Source organism: Musca domestica, unplaced genomic scaffold (assembly GCF_030504385.1).
Source record: "Musca domestica strain aabys unplaced genomic scaffold, Musca_domestica.polishedcontigs.V.1.1 25, whole genome shotgun sequence".
NCBI classification, from domain to species: Eukaryota; Metazoa; Arthropoda; class Insecta; order Diptera; family Muscidae; genus Musca; species Musca domestica.
Window position 1 is genome coordinate 6,149,291 of NW_026712277.1, and position 15,910 is coordinate 6,165,200.

Below are 15,910 nucleotides of genomic sequence, written 5' to 3' on the forward strand. Positions count from 1 at the left end.
AATACCTAATTTTAAACAATTCCGGTGAATAGTGTCGCTAAAATCATCAAAATACCGAATATAGGGAGGTACCGCTATATGAGGGCTCTACGAAGACGTGGACCTGCACAGAAATTTTTCTGTCATAGGCTGTAGTATCCATTTCGAACTTTAAATACCAAATTTGAAACATTTCCGGTGAATAATGGCGCTTAAATAACCAAAATACCGATAATAGGGAGGTACCATTATATGGGCCAGATACAACCAAAACGGGGACATATACTACCCATTTTCAATACCAAAAGTCCTGTAGACATAACATACATTTGAGTACAGTTTTATCAAACTACTTCCTTTCGTTCGGAAGCTACAGTGATTTCCACAGATGGACGGACATCGCTAAATCGACAGAGAATTTTATGCTGATCAAGAATACAGACAGGGTGAGATAAAAAAAACCTGCAACATAGACAAAAACCTTAATTTTTACATTTTTCTTAAATTTTATTGAATGAAAGCAAAAAATGTCGGAAATAGCATCAAATTTTAGAATAAGTATAGCTTTGTTTGAATTGGTCATCTTTGGCACAAATTATGGCCTTCAAATGGCAAATGAAATCGCCACACGCTACCCGGATGTTGCTCTGCGGTATTTTGGCCCATTCTCGGCGTAGGGCTTGCTTAAGGGGATCGATACTTTGGTATTTTCTAGTGCCAACCTTGCTTTCCAAAATACTCCAGACACAACAGGTCCAAAGGATTGGTATAGGGAGATTTTGGTGGTCATTGTGCGCTGGAAATGAAGCTAGGAACCTTATTTTGTAACCATTTTTGGGTGGCGCGTGCTCTGAGTGCGATGGTACTGAGTCCTGTTGAAATGTCCAAGGTCTGCGGCCAAAATGTTTGCGTGCCCCGGGGCTTTAATACACCCTCCAGAATATTTTCGCGATAATATTCGGTATCTTCCTGAGGCTTTAATACACCCTCCAGAATATTTTCGCGATAATATTCGGTATTTATTCTGATGCCACGGTCGATTAATACGAGCCTAGAGCGAGCATCGGCTGTTATGGATACAATCGGCCCACACCATTACCATGGCCGGCGCTTGAGTTCTGTTGGCCAACCGAAGGTGCACATTTTCAGCTGACCTCTTTGGCAAGTAAACACGAGCGGATCATTTTGTTTGTTTACAAACTGCTGGTCAACAAATGTTTTCTCATCGGAGAAAACCAAATTCGGCAGTTCACCACTTTCGGCCAGGCAACTCAAGCGAAGCAACTCTTTAGCTCTTTTGAGTCTATTTTCTTTCCGTTGCGGTGTAAGTTCTTGCACTTTTCGGAATTTCAATGGCTTTAGCCCGAGTTCATTTTTCAATATTTGCCGAATGGAATATTGCGATATGTTCAGCTCACGAGCCATTTTTCGGCCTCTGCGACGCGGGTTTCGATCAAGTCGCTTCTTTACTTTTCGAAGCATTTCTGCTGATATTGCTGCTTACTTCCGTCCACTTCCTTGACGTCGGGCTACGGGCTACCAGTATCACTATGACGAGCGATGGTATAAGACACAAAATAGTTATTCACTTTTAAATGTTGGAGTGCTCTAAAAATAGCCTTTTGTGGTTCTCCAGCCAAATATAAAAAAATCACACTATCCCGCTTGAATTCCATCAAGAATATCTTTTGTTCTGGAAAGTGCTTACAAAATGCTTTTGTACCCTGTTAAACAATATAATGAGCTGTCACTGGAATAATTTTAACAGCTGTCGGATGAGTTGCTTAGAAATGACAGCAGTCTGAAGTTGATTGCAGTTTTTTTCATCTCACCCTGTATGCTTTGTGGGGTCTTAAATGTATATTTGGAGGTGTTAGAAACGGAGTAACAAACTTAATATACCCTCCATAAAATGGTGGAGGGTTTAGGAGCAAAAAATGTGGGGCTAACAACAATTTTATTTTTTTCAAAGACCTCTGGTTCTTTTTTTTTTTTGAAACATAAATTAAAAAAAAGTAGAGTTAACTGCAGCTACAACATTTAAAATCGAGGATAAAAAAAGTCATAAAAAATATTTTCTAAAAAATTAGAGGTCCTTGAAAAATATTCCTGAAAAAAAAATTAAAATTCTAGTTAACTCTACCTTTTTTGAATTTATGTTTCAAAAAAAAAAACCAAAAAAAAGAACCAAAGGTCCTTGAAAAAAAATAAAATTGTTGTTAGCCCCACATTTTTTGTTTCTAAACAATTTTATTTTTTTAAGGACCTCTGTTTTTTTTTTTTTTTTTTTTTTTTGAAACATAATTTAAAAAAAAATAGTGTTAACTAGAATTTTAATTTTTTTTCAGGAATATTTTTCAAGGACCTTTGATTTTTAGAAAATATTTTTAAGGACTTTTTTATCCTCGATTTTAAATGTTGTAGCTGTAAAATTTCACATCTCTAAGAGAACTTTTTTTTTGTTTCTTATTTTCAAATATTTAATTATTTGTCCCTTTAACAAATATCCTGCTATGCTTTCTGTCTGTCTCTCAGATAATTAAGCCGATTATGTTAATAAGCAAATGCTGGCAACAGAGTAATAAACACTGAGAGAGAGATAGAGAGAGAGGGGAGGCGAAAAGAAGGCGGCCAACAACAAATCACCCACGGCAACAATATTTCAGGCATTGTAATGGCCACAGTTACCGCCATTATTATAGCCAAAGTACCAGACATTAGACAAATATTTTGAGTCATGGTGTTTGGTCGCCGTCGAGGAAGCCGAGGAATGCGAACATTGTAAAAATAAAAATAAAAACAGAGAAACAAGAAACTGGTAGACATGGCGTGTAAACGCCGCACAGAAGACAAAAGAGAGGTTTAGTTGTGTGTACGGCTGGTTGTTGTAAAATATTATCACAACTGCTGCTACTAGTGTTTTTGTTGTTTCTCTTGTTGTTTTTAATCCTTATTATTTACATGCTAATCTACAACAATATGCAATGCAATTCCGCACAACCAACAAACAATAGAACACAACAACATTAACAAGGAATTTTAAAAATCTCTGTGTGTAACACAAATCCTTTGGAGTACGCGACATGTGGGGGGAGTAAATTTCTCCCAAATAGGATTAAAACCGCAAAACAATACAGACTTTGGGGTATCCCTTTACAATGGCCAAGGGCAAAGCATAAATGGAAGGATAAAAAAGGGGGGGGCTGGAGATTTGTTTTGGGTATTGGAAATTTGTATTAATTTAAAGGAGGACAATATTTGTATTTTTTTTTTTAAGTTTTCTGAAGGACCTCTGGATACCCCTATATTTTAAAAGAATTTTTTCGAGGACCTTTAAGGGGGATGGCTTGGATTTGGATCTTTTGAGCACCAACAGGTCATGGTCGTAGATAGTGAAAATAATTTTTTTCAAGGAGAACTTTTGCAAGGACCAAAAGGACAATATTTGTATTTTTTTTTAATTTTCCTCAAGGATCTCTGGATACCTCTGAATTTTAAAAGAATTTTTTCGAGGACCTTTACGATGGATGGCTTGGATTTGGATCTTTTGAGCACCAACAGTCGTAGATTGTGAAAAGAATTTTTTTCAAGGAGAACTTTTGCAAGGACCAAAAGGACAATATTTGTATTTTTTTTAAATTTTTCTGAAGGACCTCTGAATACCTCTGAATTTTAAAAGAATTTTTTTAGGAACTTTAAGGGGGATGGCTTGGATTTGGATCTTTTGAGCACCAATAGGTCAATAGTCGTAGATTGCGAAAATATTTTTTTTTTAAGGACTAGGAGGACAATATTCTTGGCCCTTTTTAAAATGTTTTTTTTTTTTTTAATAACCAGGATAATAGGGATGGGGCAACAGGACAATTTCAAAAATTCAAGGGGCAACAGGACAATTTTTGCACATTTTTGAAAAAAATGTTTTTTTTATTTTAATTTTTGGCAATCGTTGGAGGTCCACCAGGGCAATGGTAGTGGACTTTTAAAGAATTAGCCAAGATCCTGGAAATTTTCTAAGATTTTTTTTTTCCAAAAACCAACCTCACAATTGCCATGGATTTTTTACAGAATTATTTTTTATTTTCAGGGACCAACAGGGAAATATTTTTGAAACTCAAAGGAATAATTTTCCAAGGACCTAAAAAACAATTATCTAGGCAATAGTCGCGATTTTTTTGATGAAAAATTTTCCAAGTCAAATTGGATAACATTTTCGTAGATAGAAAGATAGAGGTTTTTCCAAATCAAATTGGATAAAATTTTCGTAGGTAGAAAGAGAGAGGTTTTCGTAGAGATTTTTTTTTGAATTAATCATTTTTCAGTATCAAGAGGATAATGACTTCGAATTTTTTTAGAGATTTTATTTCAAGAACAACCAGAACATTTTCTGAAGAATTTTTTATCAAGGATTCACTGGACAATGATATCTGATGTTTTAAGAATTTTTTCAATTAACAAAAGGATCATTTTCATGAGGATTTCAATACTTTTTTTCCAGTCCTGTTTTCAAGGATTATTAGGGCAATCGTCAGTGGTTTTCTAAAGATTTTTGTAGAATAAACACGACAATATTTTTGAATTTTTTTTTTATTTTTTTAGGAACCAAAAGAACAATCCCCATGGATTTTCAAAGATTTTATTCAAGGACCAAAGAGAAATATTTTTTAATACTCCATAGAATTATTTTTCAAGGATTTAAAGAAAAAAATCTGTCTTATACTCATGGGTCATCATAAAAAATTTCATGGTCAAATTGGATAGTATTTGTGAAGATTCCTAGAATTTTTTGTTTCCAAAAAATCAAGAGTGTATAGATTTCGATTTTTTGGAAAATTGTTTGCAAGGACTGACGTGAAGTAATAACTTTGGATTTTTAAGATATTTTCTTTGGAGTTAAAACCTTGGAAATCTAGTTATTTTTCCGAAGGTGATCAACACGGCAATATTATGTGGAGTTTAAAGGATTTTTCCAAGGACCAACAGGATTCAATTGTCTTGGATTTTTTTATTGCAAGGAATAACAGTATAATTAATTTTTAAAGATTTTTTAGCAAAGCATTAGCTATAGATCTTTCAAGGAATTTCTCAAGGACCATTAAGTCAATCATCATGGGTTTTCTAAAGATTTTTTCAAAAAAACATGGATTTTTTAAGAAACCAACAGGATTTTTTAAAGATTTTTTTTCAAGGACTAAAAGGAAAGATTTTTTTCATTCTATGGAATTGGCTTCAAGGTCCCAAGGAAAAATATCAGCGGATTTTTAATGATTTTTTTTAAATTAAATAGGAGTTCTCTCCTTCGTGAAGGAAATATTTTTCAGGGACCTGAGGAAAATTTTTCTATAGAAAAATCCATCCTCAGGGACCTGAGGAGAATTTTTCTTTAGACAAATGACATCATACCATTTATTCCTCAAACTCTGCAGACAACAAAGCAAAGACATAAAAATAACTACAATTACACTACAACGACAAACAGATCCAAGTGACTGACTAACGAACCAAATGTCAACTAAATAATCCAACAACAACAACAACAACACTCCTGAATACCAAAATAGTCGTCAAACAAATAATCATCAATAATAAAATACGCATCACAGTTAAATATGACAGCGACTACAAGGATGATGTATAGACGTGTGACTAGCCTGATGACGCACACATGTATGTGTGGGTGGGTGGGAGTGTGTGTGTGTGTGTAGTTGACATATCGAATAAAAAACCTATAAATTTCCATGTTAATATTCGAAGACAAGAAGAAATATGATTTGACTACACTATCGGCGGAGAAGACAAGAAGCGAAATATTTGAATGACAAATAAATAAATGTCATTCAGTCAAACAAACAGAGGGAGAAAATATATGACAGCACTCCAATGATGATATTTTGATGACAATTTAAGATGTCACGAAAATAAACAAGGATATGCAGACTACGTGTGCGAGGACATTATGACGTCGATGATGGTGGGTGGGTAGCTAAATATTAATTTTCTCAAAAAAAAAAAAGAAAAAAAAAAAACGAAAATATTCCTGAAGAGGGGCAAATACATGCTTTTTTCCATAGAAAAACTTGAGGTCGGTTTTTTCTAGCTTTAGATTTGAAAATATTTAAAATGGCGAAATCCTTTTAAATATTTCATATTTGCAGCTCTTGCTAGAAAAAATTAACCTCGAAAATTCTCCCCTCTTCTTAAATACGTAGTATTTCAAATTCTCATTATAAACTCATGTGCTCAGCAAAAACAAAGACCCCCCATCCCCCATGCCCTCCTAAAAGTATGCAAAGGAAGTTCCTCTGAGAAAATTTATAGACAAAAGGGTGCATGATTAATTGCTATTTAAATAATAATTTATATCTTTCTACTTTAATAAGCTTTGGCGTTGTGACAAATATTTGCTTTCATATATTCCCCAAAGGGGAGAATTTGGAGAGAGAGAGAGAGAGAGGAGGAGAGAGAATGTGACTGAGACACAGGATGCAAGCAAACTGAAGTTGTTTTGTTATCTCTATTGTCTTTCGGTAACTTCCGTAGGGTGTTTTTCCTAATTATTAAAACAATAATTTTCTAGGTAAACATGGAGACATACATAGCTTCGGATGGAAGTTGGAAAATGTGAAAAACACACACACATACAGACAGAGAGACAAGTCCACATACACCAGCAAGTAAACATATTTTTTTAAAATTATTTATTTGTTTAATGTTTACTCAAGAAAGTGAGGGTGGGAGATTATATGATGCTGGAATTGTCTTCGAGGTTTGAATTTAAAAGAAACAAGTAAAAAAAGGCTGTAAGTTAGGCCAGGCCGAAGTTTGAATACCCTTCACCATTTGGAACGAATTTGGCAATTTAAAAAAAAAAATCCGTTAAAAATTCTGTTAAAATCTTAAAAAATACCGAATGTAGCCATTATGAAAGGGTCTATACGACGACGGGGTATACCTGTATAGGCAACTTGTGTAATAAGCCATAACAATATTCAAATTCGAAATTTCACTATAATCATCAAAATACCGAATAAAAGTAAGGTACCGTTATATGGGGCCTATACGAAGACGTGGACCTGCACAGACATATTTCTGTCATAGGCTTTAGAATCCATTATGAACTTTAAATACCTAATTTTAAACAATTCCGGTGAATAGTGTCGCTAAAATCATCAAAATACCGAATATAGGGAGGTACCGCTATATGAGGGCTCTACGAAGACGTGGACCTGCACAGAAATTTTTCTGTCATAGGCTGTAGTATCCATTTCGAACTTTAAATACCAAATTTGAAACATTTCCGGTGAATAATGGCGCTTAAATAACCAAAATACCGATAATAGGGAGGTACCATTATATGGGCCAGATACAACCAAAACGGGGACATATACTACCCATTTTCAATACCAAAAGTCCTGTAGACATAACATACATTTGAGTACAGTTTTATCAAACTACTTCCTTTCGTTCGGAAGCTACAGTGATTTCCACAGATGGACGGACATCGCTAAATCGACAGAGAATTTTATGCTGATCAAGAATACAGACAGGGTGAGATAAAAAAAACCTGCAACATAGACAAAAACCTTAATTTTTACATTTTTCTTAAATTTTATTGAATGAAAGCAAAAAATGTCGGAAATAGCATCAAATTTTAGAATAAGTATAGCTTTGTTTGAATTGGTCATCTTTGGCACAAATTATGGCCTTCAAATGGCAAATGAAATCGCCACACGCTACCCGGATGTTGCTCTGCGGTATTTTGGCCCATTCTCGGCGTAGGGCTTGCTTAAGGGGATCGATACTTTGGTATTTTCTAGTGCCAACCTTGCTTTCCAAAATACTCCAGACACAACAGGTCCAAAGGATTGGTATAGGGAGATTTTGGTGGTCATTGTGCGCTGGAAATGAAGCTAGGAACCTTATTTTGTAACCATTTTTGGGTGGCGCGTGCTCTGAGTGCGATGGTACTGAGTCCTGTTGAAATGTCCAAGGTCTGCGGCCAAAATGTTTGCGTGCCCCGGGGCTTTAATACACCCTCCAGAATATTTTCGCGATAATATTCGGTATCTTCCTGAGGCTTTAATACACCCTCCAGAATATTTTCGCGATAATATTCGGTATTTATTCTGATGCCACGGTCGATTAATACGAGCCTAGAGCGAGCATCGGCTGTTATGGATACAATCGGCCCACACCATTACCATGGCCGGCGCTTGAGTTCTGTTGGCCAACCGAAGGTGCACATTTTCAGCTGACCTCTTTGGCAAGTAAACACGAGCGGATCATTTTGTTTGTTTACAAACTGCTGGTCAACAAATGTTTTCTCATCGGAGAAAACCAAATTCGGCAGTTCACCACTTTCGGCCAGGCAACTCAAGCGAAGCAACTCTTTAGCTCTTTTGAGTCTATTTTCTTTCCGTTGCGGTGTAAGTTCTTGCACTTTTCGGAATTTCAATGGCTTTAGCCCGAGTTCATTTTTCAATATTTGCCGAATGGAATATTGCGATATGTTCAGCTCACGAGCCATTTTTCGGCCTCTGCGACGCGGGTTTCGATCAAGTCGCTTCTTTACTTTTCGAAGCATTTCTGCTGATATTGCTGCTTACTTCCGTCCACTTCCTTGACGTCGGGCTACGGGCTACCAGTATCACTATGACGAGCGATGGTATAAGACACAAAATAGTTATTCACTTTTAAATGTTGGAGTGCTCTAAAAATAGCCTTTTGTGGTTCTCCAGCCAAATATAAAAAAATCACACTATCCCGCTTGAATTCCATCAAGAATATCTTTTGTTCTGGAAAGTGCTTACAAAATGCTTTTGTACCCTGTTAAACAATATAATGAGCTGTCACTGGAATAATTTTAACAGCTGTCGGATGAGTTGCTTAGAAATGACAGCAGTCTGAAGTTGATTGCAGTTTTTTTCATCTCACCCTGTATGCTTTGTGGGGTCTTAAATGTATATTTGGAGGTGTTAGAAACGGAGTAACAAACTTAATATACCCTCCATAAAATGGTGGAGGGTTTAGGAGCAAAAAATGTGGGGCTAACAACAATTTTATTTTTTTCAAAGACCTCTGGTTCTTTTTTTTTTTTGAAACATAAATTAAAAAAAAGTAGAGTTAACTGCAGCTACAACATTTAAAATCGAGGATAAAAAAAGTCATAAAAAATATTTTCTAAAAAATTAGAGGTCCTTGAAAAATATTCCTGAAAAAAAAATTAAAATTCTAGTTAACTCTACCTTTTTTGAATTTATGTTTCAAAAAAAAAAACCAAAAAAAAGAACCAAAGGTCCTTGAAAAAAAATAAAATTGTTGTTAGCCCCACATTTTTTGTTTCTAAACAATTTTATTTTTTTTAAGGACCTCTGTTTTTTTTTTTTTTTTTTTTTTTGAAACATAATTTAAAAAAAAATAGTGTTAACTAGAATTTTAATTTTTTTTCAGGAATATTTTTCAAGGACCTTTGATTTTTAGAAAATATTTTTAAGGACTTTTTTATCCTCGATTTTAAATGTTGTAGCTGTAAAATTTCACATCTCTAAGAGAACTTTTTTTTTGTTTCTTATTTTCAAATATTTAATTATTTGTCCCTTTAACAAATATCCTGCTATGCTTTCTGTCTGTCTCTCAGATAATTAAGCCGATTATGTTAATAAGCAAATGCTGGCAACAGAGTAATAAACACTGAGAGAGAGATAGAGAGAGAGGGGAGGCGAAAAGAAGGCGGCCAACAACAAATCACCCACGGCAACAATATTTCAGGCATTGTAATGGCCACAGTTACCGCCATTATTATAGCCAAAGTACCAGACATTAGACAAATATTTTGAGTCATGGTGTTTGGTCGCCGTCGAGGAAGCCGAGGAATGCGAACATTGTAAAAATAAAAATAAAAACAGAGAAACAAGAAACTGGTAGACATGGCGTGTAAACGCCGCACAGAAGACAAAAGAGAGGTTTAGTTGTGTGTACGGCTGGTTGTTGTAAAATATTATCACAACTGCTGCTACTAGTGTTTTTGTTGTTTCTCTTGTTGTTTTTAATCCTTATTATTTACATGCTAATCTACAACAATATGCAATGCAATTCCGCACAACCAACAAACAATAGAACACAACAACATTAACAAGGAATTTTAAAAATCTCTGTGTGTAACACAAATCCTTTGGAGTACGCGACATGTGGGGGGAGTAAATTTCTCCCAAATAGGATTAAAACCGCAAAACAATACAGACTTTGGGGTATCCCTTTACAATGGCCAAGGGCAAAGCATAAATGGAAGGATAAAAAAGGGGGGGGCTGGAGATTTGTTTTGGGTATTGGAAATTTGTATTAATTTAAAGGAGGACAATATTTGTATTTTTTTTTTTAAGTTTTCTGAAGGACCTCTGGATACCCCTATATTTTAAAAGAATTTTTTCGAGGACCTTTAAGGGGGATGGCTTGGATTTGGATCTTTTGAGCACCAACAGGTCATGGTCGTAGATAGTGAAAATAATTTTTTTCAAGGAGAACTTTTGCAAGGACCAAAAGGACAATATTTGTATTTTTTTTTAATTTTCCTCAAGGATCTCTGGATACCTCTGAATTTTAAAAGAATTTTTTCGAGGACCTTTACGATGGATGGCTTGGATTTGGATCTTTTGAGCACCAACAGTCGTAGATTGTGAAAAGAATTTTTTTCAAGGAGAACTTTTGCAAGGACCAAAAGGACAATATTTGTATTTTTTTTAAATTTTTCTGAAGGACCTCTGAATACCTCTGAATTTTAAAAGAATTTTTTTAGGAACTTTAAGGGGGATGGCTTGGATTTGGATCTTTTGAGCACCAATAGGTCAATAGTCGTAGATTGCGAAAATATTTTTTTTTTAAGGACTAGGAGGACAATATTCTTGGCCCTTTTTAAAATGTTTTTTTTTTTTTTAATAACCAGGATAATAGGGATGGGGCAACAGGACAATTTCAAAAATTCAAGGGGCAACAGGACAATTTTTGCACATTTTTGAAAAAAATGTTTTTTTTATTTTAATTTTTGGCAATCGTTGGAGGTCCACCAGGGCAATGGTAGTGGACTTTTAAAGAATTAGCCAAGATCCTGGAAATTTTCTAAGATTTTTTTTTTCCAAAAACCAACCTCACAATTGCCATGGATTTTTTACAGAATTATTTTTTATTTTCAGGGACCAACAGGGAAATATTTTTGAAACTCAAAGGAATAATTTTCCAAGGACCTAAAAAACAATTATCTAGGCAATAGTCGCGATTTTTTTGATGAAAAATTTTCCAAGTCAAATTGGATAACATTTTCGTAGATAGAAAGATAGAGGTTTTTCCAAATCAAATTGGATAAAATTTTCGTAGGTAGAAAGAGAGAGGTTTTCGTAGAGATTTTTTTTTGAATTAATCATTTTTCAGTATCAAGAGGATAATGACTTCGAATTTTTTTAGAGATTTTATTTCAAGAACAACCAGAACATTTTCTGAAGAATTTTTTATCAAGGATTCACTGGACAATGATATCTGATGTTTTAAGAATTTTTTCAATTAACAAAAGGATCATTTTCATGAGGATTTCAATACTTTTTTTCCAGTCCTGTTTTCAAGGATTATTAGGGCAATCGTCAGTGGTTTTCTAAAGATTTTTGTAGAATAAACACGACAATATTTTTGAATTTTTTTTTTATTTTTTTAGGAACCAAAAGAACAATCCCCATGGATTTTCAAAGATTTTATTCAAGGACCAAAGAGAAATATTTTTTAATACTCCATAGAATTATTTTTCAAGGATTTAAAGAAAAAAATCTGTCTTATACTCATGGGTCATCATAAAAAATTTCATGGTCAAATTGGATAGTATTTGTGAAGATTCCTAGAATTTTTTGTTTCCAAAAAATCAAGAGTGTATAGATTTCGATTTTTTGGAAAATTGTTTGCAAGGACTGACGTGAAGTAATAACTTTGGATTTTTAAGATATTTTCTTTGGAGTTAAAACCTTGGAAATCTAGTTATTTTTCCGAAGGTGATCAACACGGCAATATTATGTGGAGTTTAAAGGATTTTTCCAAGGACCAACAGGATTCAATTGTCTTGGATTTTTTTATTGCAAGGAATAACAGTATAATTAATTTTTAAAGATTTTTTAGCAAAGCATTAGCTATAGATCTTTCAAGGAATTTCTCAAGGACCATTAAGTCAATCATCATGGGTTTTCTAAAGATTTTTTCAAAAAAACATGGATTTTTTAAGAAACCAACAGGATTTTTTAAAGATTTTTTTTCAAGGACTAAAAGGAAAGATTTTTTTCATTCTATGGAATTGGCTTCAAGGTCCCAAGGAAAAATATCAGCGGATTTTTAATGATTTTTTTTAAATTAAATAGGAGTTCTCTCCTTCGTGAAGATTTTTTTAAAGGACCAAGCAGGCAAAATTTTAATTTTTTCCAGGGTCAAACTGAATAATAACTGGGGATATTTCTAAGATTTTCTTTTGAGGAAAAATAGTGCAAATGTCATAGATTTGTGACCAATTTTTCCTCGAGAATTAAAAAGGCAATGATTTTTCAAGTCCCAACAAAGCAATAATAGTGGATCTTCCCAGGACTTTTTCAAGGACCAACTGTCACGAATTTTTTCAAAAACTAACAAAATAATAGTCTGGGATTTTCTAAAGTTTTTTAGGAACCTATAACCGATTTTTTTTTCTAAAATTCTAAAAAAATTGATTTCAAGGACTTAAAGGACAATAAACTGGGAAATAGTTATTGATTCTTTCGTGAAAATTTTTCAAGGTTAAATAGGACAACTTTCCTTAAGATACCTGTATACTTTTTTCAAAAGATCAACTGGTTTCATTTTTTCAGAATTTTTTTTTCGAAGGACCAAGGGATAATTGCTTTGCAATTCTTAAAGGATTTTTTCTAGGAAAAACAGTGCAAATGTCGTAGGCTTTGTGAAGATTTTTTTTCGTTTTGTGATGTTGCAAGGATTTTTTCAAAGGCCGACAGGACAATAGCATTAAATGTTTTTTTTTTCAAGGACGATAGGTTATTTATCTTGGATTTTTCAAGACTTTCTTCAAGTCCTAACACAGATAATAGTTGTGGGTTTTAATGACATTTATTCAAGGACATTTATAGGACAATAGTCTCGGATTTTTCAAAGCTATTTTTTGCAAGTTCCAATAATGCAGTAGTCTTGCATTTTCCAAGAAAAATTTTCTCAAAAAACAGTAGGGCAGTAACGGATTTTCTAAAGATTTTTTTCAAAGACCAATAGTCCAATATTTTTTTTTGAATTTTGGTAACAAATGTTTAGGCTTTTAATACAACTTCCAATTTCCTTAAAAAATCAAAAATTGTTAAACAAACCATGACTCACCTTTTTTAAAAATTTAAACATGTTTCTTTCCGCTGCTCTCCACACATTATCCTTGAAACAAGTTGCTTCCGCCTGCCATATTTGTTTAATGCAGACCACGTGCTATTACCATAAATAAATCAGGAAATAATTAAAAGCAATCTTTAGCTAAAGTTTCGTGGCGCTGTTGCCCTCCCCCCACAGTAGAGAGGTGACTAGGGTTCGGGCAATAAGCTGGTGCCGCTTGCCGCAGTAACGTAAAATGCTGTTGAACGGCGAGTGTGTGTGACTCAGCATTAATGGCCGATATTGTAGCAAGGCTGCTTTTTTTCTGACACGTATCCCAAATGACCACAACATGGTACTTTTCATGCTCTCCATGGCAGAGTCCTTTTCGCTTCCGCCCGCAGCAGGGTTGGCGGTTTTTTTTAAAGAGTTCCATAATATAAGTGGACAGTGGGGGAGGGATACATTTTTTGGGGTTTTAAGGAAAAAATATTTCATTTAATATCCTTTAAAAAATACTTTTAGAAATCCACGTTTAGTATCCTTGTTATTTTTTAATAAGTCCTCGAAAAATTCTTCAAAAAATCCTTAAAAAATGCTCGAAAATTGTTTTGAAAAATTCTGTAAAAAAGTCTTGAGAAACCCTTAAAGAAACCTACGCATATTATCCTTGAAAAATCCTTGTATCCCTCTACAAAAATTTTGGAAAAAAAATAATTTAATATCCTTGAAAAATTTCTTTAAGAAATTCACCTTAAGTGCCCTTAACATGTTTTAAAAAATCCTTAAAATATTCTTTAGAATCCCAAAAAAATCTTTAAGAATCTGTGAAAATTTTTTTTAAAAATTCTTAAAAAATTGAAAATTCTGTAAAAAAGTTTTGAAAATCTTAAAAAATTTAAAATTGCTTTAAAGATTTGAAAACGTTCTTAAAACTCCAAGTTGACGTTCCTTGAAAAAATTTTCAAAACATCCTTAAATAATTTTTTAAGAAATATTTGAAAAGTTAAAAACGTTTATCTATGGAAAATTCTTAAAAAATCCTTGAACGATTCTTTAAAATTCTTCATTTGTCATCCTTGAATAATTGTTAAAAAAATCCATGAAAAATTCTTGCAAAATCCTTAATTTTTTTAAATCGTCGTAAAATTGTTTTCAAATCCTTGAAAAATTCTTAAAAAGTCTATGAAAATATTTTAAAAAAATCCTTAGAAAATTGTTTTCAAATCCTTGAAAAAAAATTTAAAAAATCCACGTTTATTATCCTTGAAAAATTCGTACAAGTCCTTGAAGGATTCTTAAAAAATCGTTATTTATTATCCCTGAAAAATATTATTATTATCCTTTAAAATTCTTAAAAAGTCCTTGAAACTTTTTTTAAAAAATCCTCGTTTATTATCCTTCAAAAATCCTTGAAAATTTCTTCAAAAACTCTCCACTTATTATCCTTGAATAATATTTGAAAAGCCCTTTAAAAATTCTTTATTTATTATCCTTGAAATATTGTTTAAAACTCCACGTTCATTATCCTTGTATAATTCTTAAAAAGCCTTTGGAATTTTTTAAGAAGTCTTCATTTATTATCCTTGAAAAATTGGGTAAAAATCCTCTTATATTATCCTTGAAAGATTCCTTAAAAAAATCCTTGGAAAATTGCTTCAAATCCTTCAAAAATTATTAAGAAAAATCCACATTTATTATCCTTGCAAAATTCTTAAAAAGTCCTTGAAAAATTCCACGTTTATTGTCCTTGAAAAATTCTTAAGAAGTCCTTTAAAAATTCCACGTTCCTTGTCCTTGAAAATTGCTTATAAAATCCTTGAAAAAAAAAACCTCATTTGTTGTTCTTGATTTTTTTTTAAATCCAAGTTTTTTATCCTTGAAAAAATTATAAAAATACCTTGAGGAATTCTTTAAAACATCGTTATTTCTTGCCGTTGAAAGAATATTTAAAAACTCGGCGTTTATTATCCTTGAAAACTTTTTAAAAAGTCCTTGAAAAAAATCTTTAAAAAAAATTACATTTATTATCCTTGAAAAATTATTTCAAAATTCCACTTTTATTATCCTTAAAAACTTTTTAAAAAGTCCTTGAAAATAATCGTTAAAAAATTAATTTATTATCCTAGAAATATCCACGTCTATTATCCTTATCCTATTTTAAAAATCCACGCCTATTATCCTTGAAAGTCCTTGGAAAATTTTTTTAAAAATAAATTAATTTATTATCCTTGAAAAATTATTTTAACAATCCACGTCTATTATCCTTGAAAGTTCTTGAAAACATTTAAAAAAAATTAATTTATTATCCTTGAAAAATTATTTTTAAAATTCACGTCTATTATCCTTGAAAGTCCTTGAAAAAATTTAAAAAAAAATTAATTTATTATCCTTAAAAAATTATTTTAAAATCTACGTCTATTATCCTTGAAAAAATTGTTAAAAAATGTAATTTATTATCCTTGAAAAATTATTTTAAAAATCCACGTTAATTATCCTTGAAAAAAATCGTTAAAAAATTTAATTTATTATCCTTGAAAAATTATTTTAAAAGTCCAAGTTTATT